Source organism: Lissotriton helveticus, chromosome 10, assembly GCF_964261635.1.
Source record: "Lissotriton helveticus chromosome 10, aLisHel1.1, whole genome shotgun sequence".
Taxonomy (NCBI): domain Eukaryota; kingdom Metazoa; phylum Chordata; class Amphibia; order Caudata; family Salamandridae; genus Lissotriton; species Lissotriton helveticus.
The window spans coordinates 128,834,471-128,848,792 of NC_136071.1; positions in this window are offsets into that span (position 1 = coordinate 128,834,471).

Here is a 14,322-nt window from a genome sequence, read left to right on the forward strand (position 1 = left end):
GGAGTACTGGTGGACCATAGAGTTTGGTTTTGTTGTTTGGAGACAGACTGAGTGAAGTTTGGGGCCCTGGTGGACCATGGGTATTTTTAGGGACGTTTGTTGCTTTAGTGTGGTGTTCCTTATGACCTGCCAGCAGGGTTTGCTGCTCTTGCAAAGTGGACTATGTGAGTTAGCTTGGTGCTCTTGACGATCCAGTGAGCAGCGGGTATAACAAGTAAGATTGCTTTTGAAGCATGGTTGGGCTCAAGTTTGATTGTGGCTTTGCTCTGGTCGGTCATAGGAGTGAGTGAGCTAAAGAATGATGATGGATCAAACGCAGATCAGTTGGCTGGGGGTGAGTGCTTGCAATGTTCAACACTCCGTCCATCATCCCCTTTGGTTTTGCTTTGTTCGCCCTATGTTGGCAGGGTATGCCCAGACGTGGGTCCCTTGCTCACTTTGCCACTGGATTCAAGCTAGCCTGGTTGATGAAGGCTATTAGCCATAAACTGGTCCCAGGATGCTTGTTTCCGGTCCAGGGAAGACATGGCTTGGCAGTTCGGGCTGGACTGTTCCCATGAGGCACAGGGTCAGACTGATTTGCATATGGCCATGTCTGAACTGGGGTGGCGGAGTGAGCTAAAGAATGATGATGCATTAAATCCAGATCAATTGACTCGGGGTGAGTGCTTGCAATGTTCAACACGCCGTCCATCATCCCCTTTGGTTTTGCTTCGGTCACAGGCTGTCTCAGACAGGTATACTGCCCCATGGGTTTTAGGTACTAAGTGGTTGGGCCATGAAGGTTTGTTGCTCTGTTATCCTGAACCTTATCTGGTTTAGGAAGGCTCCATGATTGTTGGGTGGGCTCAGCGAGTTTTGCTTCTGCTTTGTTATCGTGATTTGAGTTAAAGGATGCAAAATCACATTGTGCAAGGCATTTTCTGTTTAGTTTTTATTTTCAGAGAATCACAGCAGGGCTGCACCAAGGTACTTCACCAACTTGTTTTTCAGAACAAATGGCAAACAATTGTATGACTATTCAGCCGATTAATAACAATATTTGATGTTTTAATTTTCCACATTGTCCTCTATTCAACGGGAAAAATAATAAAGGACTATTTGTAATTGTTAGGACGGGTCGAATTGCGCCTACCGAATCGCCCAAAAACGACACTTCCCATGATTCTTCCGGAAGAAAGTACTTCAGGCACAAACGCGCATCTTCTGATGCATGTTATTCTTGGTTTTGCAGATCGCGGAGGACGTGGAGAGGACCGCTGGCTGGACGGTTCCTGTTTTGTTTCTTCGATCACCTTCTCCCCCCCCCCACGTGATCGAGTGAGGGGGAAAGGCTTCTGGCACCTACGAAGAGTCAATCCGGTAAGAAGAGTATTTCGAGGAATGCGAGCGGAGCGCTGTGGTGTTAGCACGCGTTACTGTTTCCTTTTGTAAAATCGTTGTGGAGTTTATTTAGCGGAGCGCGGTGGTGGTCACAACTGCTAACGCGGGATTACTGGTTACTAGTTACCTTACCAAATCCCAAACTAAGTCGACTGAATCGTTGGTACCTGTCATTGAGTAAAAGGTAATCTTACGATAAGTCAATCAATTTAAGAACTTACACCACTCTAAAGGACCACTGACCAAATTTTAAGTTTCAAAGATTTAATATAAAGTCAAAGATAACTGAAGATACAAACTTCTCAAAATGAGATTCAGAAGATAAATCGGTATCACTATGAACATGAACTTTTTGAATAATCTAAGTCTGAAAAACAAAATAATAAGTACAAGCTCGAAAACCATAAGGGTTGTCAAAATGGATATAAGTTGCAACCTCAAAGTCATTACAGAAAAGAAAATTAAGGTTAGTCTGTCCCTACACTATACTAAGTGACATCCCTACTTAGCAAGATCTTTACCCCTCTAGGTGTCAGCCGTGGTGACTTCCTAAGAAGATCACGCACTTCTCTTTGTCTCTTCTCTGATAATGGGTCTCTCCTGGTCAGCCTATCTGCCTACCCATCCGCTTCCTTAGGCTCCCAAAATCATCTGCTCTGCTCTCCTCCCGGGTCTCTTTCCCTAATACCAAATCACATTTCCAACAGAAACGCCCCTTGGGACGCCCCTCACGTGGTATATCTTTGCGCGGCAAACTCCATGATGGTACTCTTGAAGACCCTCGTTAAAGTTGACCTTGGTTCCCAGGCTTCTTCTCCAATGCGCCGATACCCCCTAAATTCCTGGAAACTCCTACAGGCCTGCGCAAGGCGCCACTGAACAAAGTCCCTTTCATTCGAGCTGATTAGGACCCTCGCACCTGCATACAGTTCGTCCTGCAGTGGGCCTCAAATTCCAGACTCCACTATATCTTTAGGTCGTAAAACACACTCCAAGCTCTGTGCTGGACACCTCTCGACTTCTTCCTTAACGAGCACATGGCAGTTCAAACGATATGACATTATCTGTTCAGGCCTACTTGATTTACATGAAGCAGGTCCCTGCACTCTTAAAACATTAACTTGATTTAAACAGCAAACATTCTTAACTAGCATACGTTTCTAAAATAACACATCTATAAAGCATATACTTCAACCCTAAGTTCAATAATACATTTGGAAGAACCACGTCAACCTTATCTCACATTATTTTAGCAGCACGTTTAGGTTTGCTGTGAATTGCCCTGAGGCCTACACATTTAACTGGACTTCAGAATTACATTTAATTCGGACATGATTCTTTTAACATGAGAACGTGAGGTTTTCATATTCATTCCAACATTTCTACATTAATCTCACACAGTTATACTTATTATTACTCTACTTAACATTTTATACATTTCACTACTGAATATAGAACACTCTGTATATTTCACTCCTAGATATAAAACACTCGTGTGCAAAACATGTTTAACTAACTACGTGCTTGTAAATATGGTACACTTATACATTTTTTCCAAACTTGTGCTCTCTCAGTCCCCCCTTTGATGACCTTCAGGGGTCATCATCACCAAGACACTAAAAATGTAGAACCCTTCAAAGTGAAGTCATGGCAGTGCCACCTCTTTTCATAGTCTCCAATGCTTTCAGACTCTTGTATTGAGTGTCCTGCATCGCTGTCAACTCTTCCTCCTGTTTCCTCATAGTTCTCTGCAACCTATTTGCTCTATAACATTGATACAAACGCACCAATCCCCACAAAGTGATTACGCAAATCACAATTATGATGATGGGTTTCAGTATGTACCAAACGATACCCTTTCCTAAGTTGGCAAACCAACCTCCAACTTTACCCATTCCATGACCTACTTTTTCCCACACATTTACTTTTGCCAGGTCCTCAATTTCATAGTGTATGGCAGTGATGTTTCGTATATACTTCTCTAGAGGTTTTGAATTGTCTGGAATGTAAGTGCAGCATTCCTGGACCTTCAAAGCCTTACAGACTCCTCCCTCTTTAGCTAACAGAACGTCTAAAGCAAGTCGGTTCTGAAGAACCATTGCCCTAATCGATTGCATCTCCCCTTCTATCAGCATCAATGATTTTGCAGTACTGGCAGATAGCCTATCTACGACTGTAGCTAACCTCCTAATCTTAATGTCATTTAATATCAGTCCTAAGATAGGGAATGCAGCACCGAGTACATCTCCAACTACTTCTGCTGCACCCAGCCCTCTCTTCCACCTAGTTGGTATTTCTTTCTTTGTTGTTTCTAAATTCTCAACATGATATATTTTAGGGAAGACAACAGCCAGATAGCATGATCCGTACCAATTATCTGGTAACTTCACATAGGCATTTCTTCCACATACAAAATATACATTTGGTATTGCTTGCATCCCTTTCAAAAAATCCTTAGAGTAATACTCCAATTGAAAGGCATGTTCACAATTGACTTGACCTACATAAAAGTTCTCATAATAGGAGTAACTCCTGTGAATGCACAGTTTCCCCCGTTTCTCCTTATCCAAAGCAATTGGACCAATACTACCTTTTCTTTGATGTGCCCTTTCCTCCTTGGTCCAATCTGTTTCCCATTGTCCTGAGGCCTTCAGAATCTTCTGCCTCCTGTATCTAGTATCTACCTGTCCTATAAACTTTTTCTCAACTTCTGATATTTGACAAGTCAGATTGTTTCTTCGAGCATGTGAAGTATCTAACGTTTTCCATGGAATAAACCATTTGTGTAATCTGTCTTCGCTTTTGTAATAGTCCCACTTGTTCAAATGCTTGAAATTCGGGACCTCTGGCAATGTCGAGTCGAAATTCGAGAAATAATACTCAAATCCTTCTCGTCCATAAAATATGCTCAACAATAAACTGCACGTGATTCCATATGTCAACGGAAGATGATGGTATCTGATACCCTCCTCTACCGAAGCTGGTAATTGCATACAAACGTAACAATTCTTCACTTCCATGGCATCAACGTATTCATAAAGCAATTTAGCATAAGCATTTGACCTGAAATTTCCCTGTGACTCGTCAGTGTGTAACCTTTTTACTTCTGCATCTAACAACGCTTTGTCTTTATCATTGATGTTTCCCTTATCATTAATAATGGTAGTTTTCGGTGTTGACACTCCCTTGACTTCCTGTACTGTAGTTGCATCTCTCTCGTGTCCCATTATGTATGAGACAGTAACCACTAAAACTATCAAGGAAATCACTACTCCCAACAATGTGCCAACTATACATTTTGCCCTGCGGTTCGGGTTGCCAGCCTCCATGTTCTCAAACAGTGTGGTTCTGGACGCTCTTCTTGCATCAACTTCTTCCTCTTTTCGAACAAAGTCTTTTTCTCTTGCAATGTCTCTCTTTTGAACACTTGGAAGCTTGACAATCTATTTCCGCAAAACAGTTCAAAGTCCAGTAGAAAAATAGACAACCCTAGCCCTTCTCCATCCGCTAAAAGGAAACCCCTACCATTTTTCTTCTTCCACTCGGCGCTAGGTTATCTTGCAACAATTTTACAATTTCTTTTCAAGAGTCTTATTTTCGTCTGAAGTTATGTATGGCTCAAGGAGGGACACTACGTCTTCATAAATGTCCATCCGAAGTAACATTCCCTCAGGTTCTGGGCAGTTCGTACCACAACATGGAAAGTCAACTGTTTCTAGGATTATTCTCCTTATTTCGCTTTGGACAAGTGGACGGACGAAATTGAGAGTTAACGTTTTTTCAATTTCTACTCCTGGTACTATCAGTTCTACATCCACAATTACAAAGGGGTCCGTTCTAACCAAGATCACTTTCTTCACCTTTCCAGTTCTGCGCCCCCTTGAAGACATTCGTAATATGGTATTAATCCACAACAATAAGCGCTCCAAGGATTTCTACTACTCGCTCAAGCATTTCCAAACGAAGAAGATTTCCCTCCAATATTGGATATCGTGAACAGCAAACTGGAAACTCAACTGTCTCTAAAATCAATTTTCTTATTCCGCTCAAGAGAGGAGGATGAACAATGTTGAGTGTCAGCAACCTTTCGGTCTCCGCTCCTGGCAGTAGAAACCTTATTTGCACGGTGATGATCGGGTCAGTTCTGACCAGGTCCACTTCCCTGATCCTCCCGGTTCTGTGTCTCCCGGACATCTGCAACGAGGTAGGTCCAGTCGGGAGTAGAGTATCTTCTGCTAGGCACTCGCACCCTCCTTGATCTTCTAAGACCCTCCTCGGCTTGATCCTGGATATCTTCTTCTGGATCTGAGTCTTCGGATATAGGAGCAAGCGTTTCTTCCTGGGCCGACCTCAAACTTAGCCTTCTTCTCCTTGCTGGCCAAGTGGCAGCTCCAAGCCTTATTCTCCTATTCCTTGTCCTCTCACTTGGTTCTTGGTCGCTCTGATACGGATCTGAGTCTGAGTCGTATTCACTTCTGCTCTCTCCTTCAGTTGCGTCTTCCGTCTCACTGCCGTCCTGCCTTCGCTCTTCTTCTGAATCCGTTGCGTTCCCAACTTCTTCCGACACCCCCTCAGCTGCCTCAATCCCTTCTTGCGACTCTTCTTCCACTTCCAGGCTTTCGTCTGGGATAGGAGCTGTTCCTTCTAGAGGTGCTGGAACTCTTCGAGTATGGGATGCATGGATCCAATTTGGCAGCCCCCCGCACTTCACCGCGGTGTTCGTTATCAGGATTACCTGAAAGGGCCCACGCCAGCGAACATCTAGGCAGTTCTTCCGGACGTGCTTTTTAACCAATACCCAGTCCCCTGGGTTCAGGTCATGACACAGGTTCCTCGATGCTGGAACTTCAACCGCATGCACCTGAAGGGACACAGAATGGATGGCGTCAGACAGTCCTTTACAATAATCCAAGATCAGATCATCTGTAATATTCAATAGGGCAGTAGTTGGAACTGTGGGAAGTCTCATGGCCCTCCCCATCAGGATCTCGTGGGGAGAAAGACCTGTCCTCCTGTCAGGGGTGCTGCGCATGCTCATGAGCACTAAAGGAAGAGCATCTGGCCAACTCAAAGATGTGGATGCCACTACTTTAGCCAATCTATTCTTCAATGTGCCATTCACTTGTTCCACAATTCCTGAAGCTTCTGGTCGATAACTACAATGCAGCTTTTGATCGATATTCAGTGTGGGGCACAACATCTTCACTATTTCGCTGTTAAAATGTTTTCCTCTGTCAGATTCCAAAGAGGCAGGCACCCCGAAGCGCGGTATCAACTCCCTGAGCAATAATTTAGCCACTGTGAGTGTATCGCACCTACGTGTAGGGTACGCTTCAACCCATCTGGAAAATACGCATACAATCACCAACACATACCTAAGGCGATTGACTCTTGGCATTTCGATGAAATCTAGTTGCATTCTATTGAAAGGCCCCCCCGACCTCCCAATGTGACTCAGTGTGACTGGTGTTCGTTTGCCTACGTTCAGCTGTTGGCAGGTAACACATCGCTTGCATACTGATTCTGCTGCTATTCTAAATTTAGGGCAATACCAAGTTTGCCTAAACACTCTCATCATAGCATCCCTTCCTAGATGTACTGGACCATGTATTTCTCTTGCCATGGGATTAGCTAATTCTTCAGGTAACACAGCTCTCCCATCTGCTGAAACCCAAAAATCCATTTCACTTCGCACACAACCTGCTGTTTCCCATGCCCTTTTCTCAGTTTCTGGTGCATTCTCCTGCATTACCCTCAAATCTTCCCAGGAATCCACGGTCTCTAACATCATGCTTAATTCTGTCCTTTCTTCTGCACCTTCTATTTCCACTTTTGAAAAAGAGTAATTTTGTTCCGCACAATAACGTGCGACTTCATCAGCGTATCTGTTGCCTTGTGACACAAAATCTGTATTCTTAGTATGAGCTACACACTTTACTATTGCGATGTCAACTGGACCTTGTAATGCTTCTAACAACAGCCGCACAAATTCTCCATTTCGAATGGGCGAACCAGAGGAGGTCATGTAACCCCTCTGAGACCACAACTGCCCGAAATCATGAACCACACCGAAACCATATTGGCTGTCCGTGTAGATGGTGACTCTCTTTCCGTTTCCTGCTATGCAGGCACGAGTTAGGGCAATAATTTCTGCTACCTGTGCGGAATGTACTCCTTCCAGGCAAGCGGCTTCCACAACTCCAGTAATGGTACAAACAGCATAAGCTGCTCTCAACCGACCAGTATCGTCTCTTAAACATGAGCCATCAACAAAATAAATTTCATCGGGGTCAGACAATGGCTCATCCACAATATCTGGTCTGGGTTTCGTGCATAGTTCAGTCACATCAAGGCAATCGTGGTCTTCACATCCTTCGCCTTCTATCACAGTGGGTAATGGCATCAAAGTAGCAGGATTCAAGACAGAGCATCTCCTGAGGGTCACGTTCTCTGCCGCAAGAATGACTTGCTCGTAGCGCGTGAGCCTACTATTGGTCAGATGCTGCGTCTTCGTCCTGGTCATTAACAATTCAACTGAATGTGGTACATACACCACCACTGGATGTCCCATCACAATACTTTCGCTCCTTTCAATGCTGACAGCCGTTGCAGCAACGGATTTGAGACATCCGGGCAACGCTGCGGCTACTGGATCTAATGTAGCCAAAAAATATGCAACTGGTCTACGGCCATTTCAGTGGGTCTGTGCCAAGACTGACAAAGCACATCCCTCTCTCTCACAGCAATAGAGTGAAAATGATTTCTCGTAATCGGGCATTCCCAGAGCCGGAGCACGACATAAATCGTCTCTCAGCTGTAAAAACGCCACCAGACATTCTTCATCCCATGGTACCGGATCACTCACCTCCTTGTGCGTCAGTTTCTGTAAGGGCTTTGCTTTCAGTGAAAAGTTAAATATCCACTGTCGGCAGTAACCCACCATTCCTAGGAACATTCTAACTTCTCTCTGTGTTGTAGGCGCCTTCATTTTCATTATCGCCTCAATCCTCTCCGGGGACACCTTACGTTTCCCTTTCTCTAACCTGTGCCCTAGATACTGTACTTCTGTCAAACAATACTGCAACTTGCTTGGAGATACCTTATGTCCATTTTCAGCTAAATGGTTCAGTAAGGCAATCGAGTCTGCTTTACAGGCTTCCTCTGTTTCTGACGCAACAAGTAGGTCATCTATGTACTGTACCAGAACCGAATTCTGTGGCAGTACTAGATTCTCAAGATTCTTCTTCAACAACTGATTAAAGATGGATGGGCTATCTGTGAATCCTTGTGGGATTCGACACCATGTTAAAACGCGATCTTCCATTTTAAAAGCAAAAAGATACCTGCTCTCTTCATCCAATGGGATTGAAAAGAAAGCCTGGCAAAGATCTATCACTGTGAACCATTCTGCTTGACATGGTATTTGAAACAGTATCACTGAAGGATTCGGTACCACGGGACAACATGAAACGACTATGCTGTTAATTTTTCGTAAATCCTGCACTATCCTGAATTTCCCACTAGGTTTCTGCAAACCCATAATCGGGGAGTTACAAGGACTACCCACGATTTCTTTCAGTATTCCCTGTTGTATCATTGACTCAATCACAGGTTTTATTCCTGCAATCGTTTCCTGTGACAATTTGTATTGAGGCGTTCTTGGAAACTCAGCATTTGGTTTTACCAGTATTTTTACCGGTTCTACCCCTTTAATCAATCCTATTTCTTCTCCTGTGAAATCCCATACCTCTGACGCCACTGTCTCTCGTAAGTCTTGGGGAAGATCTTCTATTGTCAGAGTAGGATATAGTTCTACACAGGATTTTGAATTGGCCACCTTAAAAGTAGCATCTTCGTCGGTAGTCTGTACCTCCACTCCTTGCGGGGTGCAGTATATGGTGCAATTCAATTTGCACAACAAATCCCTTCCTAACAGACATACCGGACTCGAGTCACAAACCACAAACTGATGTTCGTTCATGTGGTTTCCAATTTTCACAGACACTGGTTCTGTCAAAGGACTAGTCATTCTTTTATTTGCGACTCCTACCACCTGAATTGTTTCCCCTGACATCGGCAAGTCTGGAACCACCGCTGATCTCAGAGTTGATCGGGTAGCCCCAGTATCCACCAAGAACGTAGTGGGACATCCTGCCACTTCTGCCTCAACAAATGGCCCTCTCTGATCCACTTCTAGGACTGCCCCGAGGGTACAGTCCTCTTCACTACTCACACGTTGTCCTGTTAATGGATCAATGTAGTAACACTTTTCTTCCTCGATAAACAGAGGCATTTGTTTAAAGACCTTTCCCCCAGTTGCTATCTTCGGTGGCTGTGGGAATTGGGCCCGTGGAGCCGAAGTCCCCCCTTTGACCACCTTACTACTTGGAACTGTCACCTTTTGCGTTGGGACTTCTTGGACCTGCTCTTCTACTTCTAGCTCTCCATTTTCAGGGTTAAAGGGACACTTGCGTCGCCAATGCCCCACCTGGTGACACTGATGACACTTTGTCGTTTTCTTTAAAGTGGCAAAGTCTATCCTAGGTCTCTGCCCTTCCTCATTGTCCTTATTCTGACCGTTTGGCTTTCGTCCCATCCCCTGCTTCTGCTGGCCACCCTTCCCGGCGGACTGCATTTGTACCACCATCAATTTCTCCTTTAGATTCTTGGCTTTAGAGTCTATTTCATCACTACAGTATCTGGCATAACGTAAAATCTCATCTAGTGGTTTGTTCTGCCAACAGATTAAATGTTGCTGAATCATCAAGCAAATGTCAGGTCTCAACCCCAAGACAAACTTTGACACAAATTGTCCTATATCTTTGGGATCCATTACATCAAGTCCACTGTATTGCTTGAATGTTTTCAACAACCTCTCATAAAACTCATGCACGGTCTCCTTCGGTTCTTGCCTCGTTCGATCTATCTTTACCCAATCTATATCCTGTGGTGGTACCTTCTCTTTCAACCAAGCTATTACCCTTTCATACTTTCGCATGACAATCTCGGATGGTCCATTAGTTCGAACATCCCTCACTGGTTCAGCATTTGGCCATTCGACACTAGTCTTACACGGGGTCCACAGGTCAGATGGGACCACGATGTCAAACAACGTGTTCAAATCAATCCACAATACTTTCGAGATTTTGACAAACCTCTCTACCTGCTTATACCACTCTACTGGATTGTCCCTCAACTTCGGAAATGAGTTGGTAAATGCAGCTAAGTCTCCTCTACTCCAGGGCACATGTACATAATTTCCATTTGATATTTCTCGCAAAGGGAATGCCTCCATCTGCATTACCCTTCCCTCAGGAGTCATCACATTTGTACTTCGTCTAACCGTGCCCTTTTTCGACCACTTTTCTTCCCATTTATCCAGTTCTCTCCACACTCTTATTCCAGATATCAGCTCCCTTATGTGAGTTTTCAATCCAGTAGTCCTCTTCTCATCTAGGTCTTGGTCTGAGTATTGTAACCTATGGTTACTCTGTAGTGCCCTTGTCCTAGATAAATCTACAGCATACCTGTCGGCCAATTTAGACAGTTTCTCGTGGAATGCTCTAGCTCTCCTAGTAGTATCCTTCGCTATGAACAGCAATTCGTCTTGTTCGTACAAATCGATCCTTTCTAAAGGCACCGTTCCCTCTATAATCTCGTCTAGATCGGATTTTAGACTGGAGACATCAAGTCTTTTAACCTTTATCGCGGCTTTCAGCACCTCTGGTCCAGATGTACCTTCTGCCTCCCTCCCGTCCCAGCTCCTAGCCCTGCGCCTAGGCACTGGTGAGTTAAAGGGAGTACTCCCCTGTTCCCATCTCTCTAGGTCCCATGCCTTTCCATCTTCTCGGGGTGGGTAGTGAAACACTCCTTCGCGCCTCATAGCCCGGCGTTCCCCATCCTGTCTAGTTTCACGGGATGCATGGTAAGGAATTCCGTTACTCCCTTTTTCTTCCTCATGCATCTGTGACCTCCGATCACTCGATGTATGACGTGACCTTTCACTGTTCCCTCTTTGCCAGTGCTGTATATTCTCCCCAGGTGCGTGTGCGTGATGGGTGCACCTAAACCTATCCCTGTACTCTTGCGTTCTTTGGTCTCCCTCTGTTTGCGTGAGGCGAGACACCTCCTCACACTCCATACTCCTGGTATTTTGTTCCTGCTGTTCTCTCTGATTTGTAGGACATGCATCCCCTCTATTCTCTTGACTTTGGCCTTCCCGGCCCTGACTGCTTTCGCTGGCCCCACAATGAGATACAGTCCCGTTACCCCTGCTTTCCCACTCTGGTTCCGTTCTTGTCCTGTTACTCGGAGATACTATGGACCCGTCCCATTCCCTCAAATCAGCTCTTAATTCTGAATAGGGTCTTGGCCGCGGTCCCCTTAGATCCATTGGTCCTCTCTGACCTCCCTGTTCTGAATTGGGACCGACCGTTGTGTCTAATGGGGTATTCCATGTTACCGATCCTGGCAATTGTTTCCATGCATTTGTCACATTATTCCTTCTTTCTATCTCAATCCTTTCTCTATCCCATTGCCTTTGTTGTTCCTCTCTATCTCTCTCAGGGTTATAGATCGAAACTATGGGTCCTATGGTAACAGGCACCTGAAGAGCATCTGGCAATCCCACAGACTCTGCCCTTTCGGTGGTTGGCGTTTTCTGCACCACAAACCTTCCCACTACACTCTGTACAGTGTTGTTTTGAGGTGTTTCTCCGCCTTTGATAGGTGTCCATTCCGATATAGGGAGTGGTGTATACCCCTCTATGGCATTCCCATCTTCCCTTGCGAGCCCTCTATCTTCTATCACCCCCACTCTCGGAGGCGGTCTATCCATTAACAATCTGTTTATTAGATTGTCCTCCGACTCGCTTTCCTCGTCTTCTTCCATGAGGTTTCCTCCTCCTCCTGCCACCTCCCTCATCGGATACATTTTTTCCACCTCAATAGCCTGTACCCTCCAACGCTTTTCCTCCTCATCCCATTTGGAATCTCGCACTGCCCTTACCGATCGCGTCAGCCTTTGTTGACGCCTGTTCAAATTTCGGTCGTGTGCAGCCTTAATCCATGCATTAAGGGCCTCAAACTGTGTTGGTCTAGGTGAGGGTTTCAATGAGGACATGGTTGCTTTTAGCTAATGTAACACCTCTAACTTAAACGTCCCGTACTTCGGGAACTGCATTTCCTCATTCCCTTCCGTAAGCTTATTCCAAGCCCCAATCCATAATATGGTATGCAGCCCCACATTCGTTGCCATATAATGAGCCGGCGTACCCTCCGGCGGAGCCTCTTCCCCATAATAATGTTCACTTCGTTTACGTTTAAAAATCCCTTTCAAACACTTAAAACACTTCATGATTTCTCTTTTCTCCGCGTTTGTTTACTTCCTGATGACACTCCACCAATCTCAGCGCCGTTCTCACTAACTGGCCTATCCGTACGCGACTTTCCTCCGACGTCACTCTAGCCGCCCAACCAGAGCGCGGCTCTAGCTAACGTCACACCAACCGCTCAATCAAAGCGCGGCTCTAGCCGACGTCACCCGTCCCCCTTCGCAGCAGTTCCCCTCCTTTCTCAGCTCGTCTCCTCGGTCATGCACGCGTCCCATTCATACTCTGAAAAATGATTACTTCCGTCCAAGCGATCACCTTTCTTGACTGTACGCCCACAGTCTTTCTGTAGTTGTCACCTTAACTTGGCGAAATGTCTTTCCGTTTACTTCCAGACAATCGCCTTCTCCGATAGGTTACTCACACACAGTAACTTTCGACCAGCGTCCGTTACTCATACACTCACTCTTACACTCCCCCTATCTTAGATCCACGGCGGTCAATGGTACCTCGTGACCTCCGTACTATGGTCGACAACTACCCTGGATGTTCGATACACCCAAAACCACTTAAGCTCTGGCCTGAACTTAAGATTTCACCAGTTCACCCGTTTACCAGGTTACCAGTTTACCAGGTTGCGCGCGCTCACAACCTTCTCTCATTCACACTACAGGCATTCAACTCCGCAAGACATTACAATACAAATACAACACAAAACACCGCAATCTGTTCACGCATGACCCTTTGTATACTCACTCTTCTCTGATACTGCTGCTTTTCTCGCACCGTCTGCACCTTTCGGCACACGATTCTTCCGCTGCTCGTCTCTCGACGTCTCGGGCCTTGGGGTAAACTAACCTCTCTAGATTACCTTCCTCAAGAAGATAACCATCCTCACTCTGCTACCAACTGCTAACGCGGGATTACTGGTTACTAGTTACCTTACCAAATCCCAAACTAAGTTGACTGAATCGTTGGTACCTGTCATTGAGTAAAAGGTAATCTTACAATAAGTCAATCAATTTAAGAACTTACACCACTCTAAAGGACCACTGACCAAATTTTAAGTTTCAAAGATTTAATATAAAGTCAAAGATAACTGAAGATACAAACTTCTCAAAATGAGATTCAGAAGATAAATCGGTATCACTATGAACATGAACTTTTTGAATAATCTAAGTCTGAAAAACAAAATAATAAGTACAAGCTCGAAAACCATAAGGGTTGTCAAAATGGATATAAGTTGCAACCTCAAAGTCATTACAGAAAAGAAAATTAAGGTTAGTCTGTCCCTACACTATACTAAGTGACATCCCTACTTAGCAAGATCTTTACCCCTCTAGGTGTCAACCGTGGTGACTTCCTAAGAAGATCACGCACTTCTCTTTGTCTCTTCTCTGATAATGGGTCTCTCCTGGTCAGCCTATCTGCCTACCCATCCGCTTCCTTAGGCTCCCAAAATCATCTGCTCTGCTCTCCTCCCGGGTCTCTTTCCCTAATACCAAATCACATTTCCAACAGAAACGCCCCTTGGGACGCCCCTCACGTGGTATATCTTTGCGCGGCAAACTCCATGATGGTACTCTTGAAGACCCTCGTTAAAGTTGAC